Source organism: Nycticebus coucang, chromosome 14 (genome assembly GCF_027406575.1).
Source record: "Nycticebus coucang isolate mNycCou1 chromosome 14, mNycCou1.pri, whole genome shotgun sequence".
Taxonomy (NCBI): Eukaryota; Metazoa; Chordata; class Mammalia; order Primates; family Lorisidae; genus Nycticebus; species Nycticebus coucang.
In genome coordinates, this window is record NC_069793.1 from 32,151,734 (window position 1) to 32,159,081 (window position 7,348).

Below are 7,348 nucleotides of genomic sequence, written 5' to 3' on the forward strand. Positions count from 1 at the left end.
ATACATATACCACAGTTTATTAATCTGTTCATGAGTTAATGGGCATTGGGTTGATTTCATGTCTTAGTGATTGTGAATTGAGGTGCAAATGTCGTTATGGTAAATGATTTTTTTTCTTCTGGGTAGATACCTAGTGATAAGATTCTGGGATCAAGTGGAAAGTCTACTTTTAAGCTCTCTGAGGATTATCCATATTCTTTCCATAGAGGTTGTATTAGTTTGCAATTCCACCAGCAGTGTAAAAGTGTTCCCTTCTATCCACATCCATGCCTCATCTGTACCTTTGGAAAAATTATGGAACGCTTCACAAATGTCCTTGCTATCCTTGGGCAGGAGCTATGCTAATCTCTGTATCATTCCAATTTTAGTGTATGTGCTGCCAAAATGAGCACTGCATCTCATTTTTTGAAAACTACTTGTCAGTTACCTCCTACTGTCCAAAAAGGTTTGTGTTGGCAACAATTAATTTTTTTTTTTTTTGCAGTCAGAGTTTCACTTTGTCACCTGTGGTAGAGTGCTTTGGCATTATAGCTCACAGCAACCTCCAACTCTTGGGCTTAAGCAATTCTCTTGCCTCAGCCTCCCGAGTAGGTGGGACTACAGGCATGAGCCCCGTGCCCAGCCTAACAACTAATCTTTTTATTTATTTATTTTATTTTATATTTTTGAGACAGAGCCTCAAGCTGTCACCCTGGGTAGAGTGCTGTGGCATCACAGATCACAGCAACCTCCAGCTCCTGGGCTCAAGCAATTCTCCTGCCTCCGCCTCCCAAGTAGCTGGGACTACAAGCACCCACCACAACACCCAGCTATTTTTTGGATGCAGCCGTCGTTGTTTGGTGGGCCTGGGCTGGATTTGAACCCAGCAGCTCAGGTGTATGTGGCTGGAGCCTTAGCTGCTTGGGCCACAGGCGCCGAGCCAACTAATCTTTTTAATCCTTCAACCAAATCCAGTTTCTCCTTGCTCAGGGTCTTTATCTCAAAATCCTTCTATGTGAACTGTTCCTTGAATTCTCAGTAGCCTAAAATCTCTCCTCCGTAAGTTAATTAAATTTTAATTTCTTAGTGAGAATTATGCTAGACACTATCTAATTTGCTATTTTACTCATAACTGTTTTTGTAACAAAACAGTATATTTACAAATTAACAATAAATAATTAAACTTATGGCCAGGCATGGTGGCTCATGCCTGGAATCCTAGCACTCTGGGAGGCCAAGGTGGGTGGCTTGCCTGAGCTCACAAGTTTGAGACCAGCCTTAGCAAGAACGAGACCGGTCTGTAAAAAAAAAAAAAAATAGCTGGGTGTTGTGGCAGACGCCTGTAGTCTCAGCTACCAGGGAGGCTGAATTAAGAAGATCACTTGAGCCCAAGAGTTTAAGAGTGCTGTGAGCTATGATGCCATGGAACTCTACCGAGGGTAACAAAGTAACAGACTCTGTCTCAAAAAAAACCTAAACTTAATTTAGCATTCTTATTTTATAGATGATGCAAGGCTTGAACACTGTGACTTTGAACTTTTTTTTTTTTAACTTTTGAACTCTCAGAGCTCTTTTTATTTCTTTCTTGTGTCTTCTATATCTATATTATGGCCTGTGTTACTACATCAGAGGTTATACTTATTTGGACACTTTATCCACCTGTCTAGATTATAAATACCTGGAGGGTAAAGATATTAACTCAGTATCACTTACAGTTTCTTAAACAGAAAGATGTTATCACTGTTATCCTTTATTGTGTCCATAAAAACAATATAAGCCTAATTTCAAATATCCTTATATGAACACACTTTCATTTCCTTCATTACATAATTGTTCTTTTCTATGTCTTCCTAGCTTTGTGATAGCTTTGTAAAAGTTTGTCATGTTACAGAAAGCACCTTGCACATACTGCATTCTTTGACTTAGGGTTTCCAAGTATTCTCCTGCCTTTTCCAAAGGATATCAGTAATCTGTTAAATGTACTGCAATATGCAATGCAACAAATATTAATTAAGTGCCTGCTTTTGTAAATTATTGTATTTGGCAGTGTGAGAATACAAAAGTAAGACTTAATAATTTGTCAAGTAATTTATAATATAATGGCTACAGCAACTCTCACTGTACAATAAAGAATATGAATGTAAGTGTAATCACTTCCAGTTTGGCACTTGTGCTATATGGGACATAAAATTCCTTATAGTCCTTTACTTTTCAAGGGGGTACACATTAGGAAATGTATTTATAAAACTTCTGGATCACAAAGGGTCTTGATGGAGTTAAGGAGGTTCCCAATGAATCTTGTAGCAACCCCAAGTCAGATTATTAATTTTTTAGATAATATTTTAGTAATTTTTTTCAATATTTTTTCACTCTAAGCATACACTAGGTTGTGTATAATTAAGAAAAATAATTTCAGGCTGGGTGCAGTGGCTCATACCTTTAATCCTAGCACTCTGGGAAGTGGAGGTGCGTGGATCGCCGGAGCTAATGAGTTTGAGACCCCCAGCCTGAGCCAGAGTGAGACCTGGTCTCTAAAAATAGCTGGGCGTTGTGTCAGGTTCCTGTAGTCTCAGCTACTCTGGAGGCTGAGACAAGAGAATCGCTTAAGCCCAAGAGTTTGCAGTTGCTGTGAGCTGTGATACACTGAGGGCGACATAGTGAGACTCTGTCTCAAAAAAAAGGCTCGGCGCCTAAGGCTCAAGTCGCTAAGGTGCCCGCCATATACACGTGAGCTGGCGGGTTGGAATCCAGCCCGGGTTCCCCAAACAACAATGACGGCTGCAAGCAAAAAAAATAGCCAGGCATTGTGACATTCTGGGCTGACGCCTGTGGCTCAGTGAGTAGGGCGCCAGCCCTGTATACTGAGAGTGGCAGGTTCAAACCCGGCCCTGGCCAAACTGCAACAACAACAACAAAATAGCCAGGTGTTGTGGTGGGTGCCTGTAATCCCAGCTACTTGGGAGGCTGAGGCAATAGAATCGCTTAAGCCCAGGAGTTGAAGGTTGCTGAGGCTCTGTCTCAAAAAAAAAAAAAAGAAAAGAAAAGAATTTCACACACAAAGCTTTACTTTTTGCAACAAATGTCATTCATATTTTGCATTTAAATACTATGTTTAATAATTACTTATGAAGGAAATATGCTTATAAGACTTATTTGGCATGTGGTTCAAGTGGTAAGAATATTTCATAGAATAAAAAACTATATGATTAAACAAACTTATGGGATATTTAAGTAAAAAAATCTCAGAAGTTACAGTGCCTTAACAAAGAATTTTTTTTGAAAAATATTTTAGTTACTGAAAATTCAAATTGTTTTTTGTATTTGTAAAGCTGTTGTTGACAATTTTGCTTATATTCTTTGAACATTTTAGCTAATGTCAAAGCCTACCAATTGTTATTATGTGAAATGATAGTGTGAAATTGATGCTGTTATAGTATAACAATAAGGACGTGACTCATGTATTTTATGTACACAGGCATTCAACTGTAGTGACAAATGGCTTCATGCTGTGTGATTAAATGCATATTAGCGTTTGCCCTAGGCATTTGATTATTACCATCTTTACTTCATTACATTACCACACTGTATGGCCATATAATTTAAAAGATAATACACACATCACTTTGTTGCTGATGGGAATTATTCTGTTTTATGGATGGTGTCCTTTAATTTTGCCTTTCATGGATTATAAAATTGGTTAATATCTGCTGAAGTGAATCACTGGAGAAGCAAATAAAGATGTTGGCCTCAGGTCACAGTGTCATTTGTGATACTGGCAAAATCTTACAGGCTCATTTATCCCTGTACATGATTGATAACAGCATGGGTTAAATGGAGAAAGCTTTGCTTCCATTAAAGGATCATCATGAATGAAGACCTCCCACTTAAAAGTCAGGCATGATGAGAAGACAAGAGACTATCTACAGGTCAAATTAAATAACTTAAATAATTTAAGTAGAATGACAGTGTAATTTGTTCATTCTGTGTTATTACTCTGACCCCATCAAGATTATAGGCTAACTTACTCTCCACTGTAGAGTATTTAAGATGTAATTTTTAATAAATATCTTCAGAAATATAAAAGCACTTTACCTCTTATATTGTGAACAATATAGATTCTTGTTGCATGCTTTTGAAAAAACATTAATAAAACTGCAGTACCTGTAAAATATAAAATCAATAATATGATGAACCCCAAGGTAATGTTTTAAGCATTTTATCATATTTGTTTTATTTTTAAAATATACTTTTATAATGAAATATTTATTATAAATAACAATATAAATAACAAGTATCTATTATAAATACAAATATTTGTTACATATTATAAAGATATCAGTATTTATGAGCATTATTAGAAAAACAACTATATTATAAATTTCTATAAATAAATTTACAAGAGTTTATAAGTAAAAATTTGAAACCAGATGTTAAAAATAAAGATACAGGGCAGTGCCTGTGGCTCAGTGAGTAGGGCGCCGGCCCCATATGCCGAGGGTGGCGAGTTCAAACCCAGCCCCGGCCAAACTGCAACAACAACAACAAAAAAATAGCCGGGCATTGTGGCGGGCGCCTGTAGTCCCAGCTGCTCCGGAGGCTGAGGCAAGAGAATCGCGTAAGCCCAAGAGTTAGAGGTTGCTGTGAGCCGTGTGACGCCACGGCACTCTACCAAGGGCGGTACAGAGAGACTCTGTCTCTACCAAAAAAAAAAAAATAAAGATACAGTCAGCATTTTTTAATGGCTACTTTCCTATAGGGAATCATTGAGTTTATTAAAATTGTGGTTCAAAATAGGGGAAGGTATACGCATGTTTGAAATGCCTATAATGGTGGGGCCTTGGTGTGTGTCACACTTTATGGGGGCAAGACATGATTGCAAGAGGGACTTTGCCTAACAATTGCAATCAATGTAACCTGGCTTATTGTACCCTCAATGAATCCCCAACATTAAAAAAAAAAAAAAAAAAAGAAATGCCTGGGCGGCGCCTGTGGCTCAGTCGGTAAGGTGCCGGTCCCATATATGAGGGTGGCGGGTTCAAACCCGGCCCCGGCTGAACTGCAAACCAAAAAATAGCTGGGCGTTGTGGCGGACGCCTGTAGTCCCAGCTGCCTGGGAGGCTGAGGCAAGAGAATCGCTTCAGCCAAGGAGTTGGAGGTTGCTGTGAGCTGTGTGATGCCATGGCACTCTACCGAGGGTGATAAAGTGAGACTCTGTCTCTATAAAAAAAAAAAGAAAGAAATGCCTATAATGAAAACAATAATGAAATGTGAGAATATTCTGATCTCACATGAATGGTGAAAAATGGATGAAGATTCAAATTAAATTAAATTCAAATTCAAATGAAAAATTACATGACATTTTTAGATGATCTGAATGTCATTTTTTTTTTTTTTTTTTTAAGAGACAGAGTCTTACTTTGTTGCCCTCAGTAGACTGCCCTGGAGTCACAGCTCACAGCAACCTCCAGCTTTTGGGCTTAGGCGATTCTCTTGCCTCAGCTTCCTGAGTAGCTGGGAGCAACTACTTTAAACTATTTTAGCCGATTCTTTGGACATTTATTTTCATATCTTTAAATATGCTCATCTTTTTTTTTTTTTTTTTTGAGAAAGAGTCTTGCTTTGTTTCCCCAATAGGGTGCAGTGATGTCATTGTAGCTTATTGCAACCTCAAACTCCTGGGCTCAAGTGATCCTCCTGCCTCAGCCTTCTGAGGAGCTCAGGCTATAGGCAACTAACAGACCTCTGGGTATTTTTCTATTTTTAGTAGAGATGGGGCTGGTTTGGAACTGCTGATGTTCAGGCAGTCCGCCTGCGTTGGCCTCCTAGAACGCTACTGTCCCCAGCCTAATTTTTTATTTTTTAAATATAAAATACTTCACGAATTTGTATGTAGCCTTGCGAAGGGACCATGCTAATGTTTGTATCATTTCAGTTTTAGTACTTGTGCTGCTGAAGCAAACACTGATACTAGTTTTTAACAAAACCATCACATAAACATTTTCTGATATTATAAACTTCTCAGACAGTTTTGGGAGGCAACATAGTGTAGTGGTTAAGAGTGTAACTTGGGAACCAGATTACTGTGTTCCACGCCTTGCTGTAAAGCTGGGGCAAGTTACTTAATTTCTCTGTGTCTCAGTTTTCTTGTTTAGAAATGGAAATAATAATAATAAATATAAAGTTTGGAGAACTAAATATAAAGTGTTAGAAGAAAGTCTTGGATATATGAAGTACCCAACACGTATTAGCTATTATAATTTTAAGTGGCTACATATATTTCATTAGGTAGTGATAACTTAATTAACTATTTTTCTGTTATTGGATGTTTAAGTTGCTTCTAACTTATTTTTTTATTACTAAATATTTAGTAGCAAATATCTGTTAACATGAAACTTTTTCTGCATTTAGAATTTTTTTCTTGAATAGAAGACTTGGAGTCAGTGTAAATCTGTATAGTTATGACTCTTGAGACATTTGAAATAGTTTTTCTGAAAGGATTGCTTCCATTTACCTTTCTCCCAGAACTCTTCGAATGCCTGCTTCACTGTTTTTTTATTCATACAGTATTAAGTGTTATTTGTGTAAAAAAACCTTTGCTAATTTGATAGGCAAAAAAAATGCTATTTTAATATATACGTTTTTTGATTACTAGAGAGGCACTCAATTTTAATCTAAAGAAAAACAGCATTTTATATTTTAGCTCATTTAGAGATGTATGATAAGCTATTATGGAATGCTGTTATTTATTAACCTGCATACATTCTTCCCCTTTCCTGCTAACAGTACCTGACATTTCCCTAAGAAAACCTCCCTTTCTAAGGCACATGATATTTGTGAGATTAACCTGGATTGACCTCATCTTTAGTGCTAAAGTTTGCTTTTGAACTGTGCTTCTGTCTTTCCCTACCTCAGTAATTGGTTGAGGAATGGGAAAGTAATCCAGGTAGGCCTAAGTAGGGAACTTTAGGATTTTTGTCAGGACACAGACTCTCTTTTTCTTGCCAGAATAAGGAAGTATGTAGCCCTAGTAGCTAATTGTAGCCTTTTAGTATTATTAGGAATTGGTAGCTTATTGAAATATAGCCAATATTAAAGCAGCATAGGCAAACATTAAAAGAATAACATCCTTTTATGGTCACATTGCTTGCCTGAAGACAAACCTAAGTCTAGACTTTTTACTGTAGTAAGCCAATACATTTTCTTTTCTTTTTAAATCCAGTTTGAGTTGTTTTTTCTGTACTTGGAACTGCAAGTACCTTAACTCCCTGGGTTAGTAGAAATGGTTGGGAAAGTTCTTCCTTCTCTTTTTTTGCCCCACATCATGGCACAATTGGAAAATAACACATTATTCATACAGTGCAGAGGGGCT

At 37.3% G+C, this 7,348-nt stretch overlaps 2 non-coding genes across 2 annotated transcripts; both read right to left on the reverse strand.

The window, feature by feature from the left end:
- Window positions 1-288: 288 nt before the first annotated feature.
- LOC128566151 (U6 spliceosomal RNA) lies at window positions 289-392 on the reverse strand. Its single transcript, XR_008374447.1, has one exon. It is a non-coding gene; the product is annotated as a U6 spliceosomal RNA (small nuclear RNA).
- A 5,446-nt stretch (window positions 393-5,838) lies between these two features.
- Window positions 5,839-5,941, reverse strand: LOC128566168 (U6 spliceosomal RNA). The gene has a single exon (XR_008374461.1). It is a non-coding gene; the product is annotated as a U6 spliceosomal RNA (small nuclear RNA).
- Between the last annotated feature and the right edge of the window lie 1,407 nt (window positions 5,942-7,348).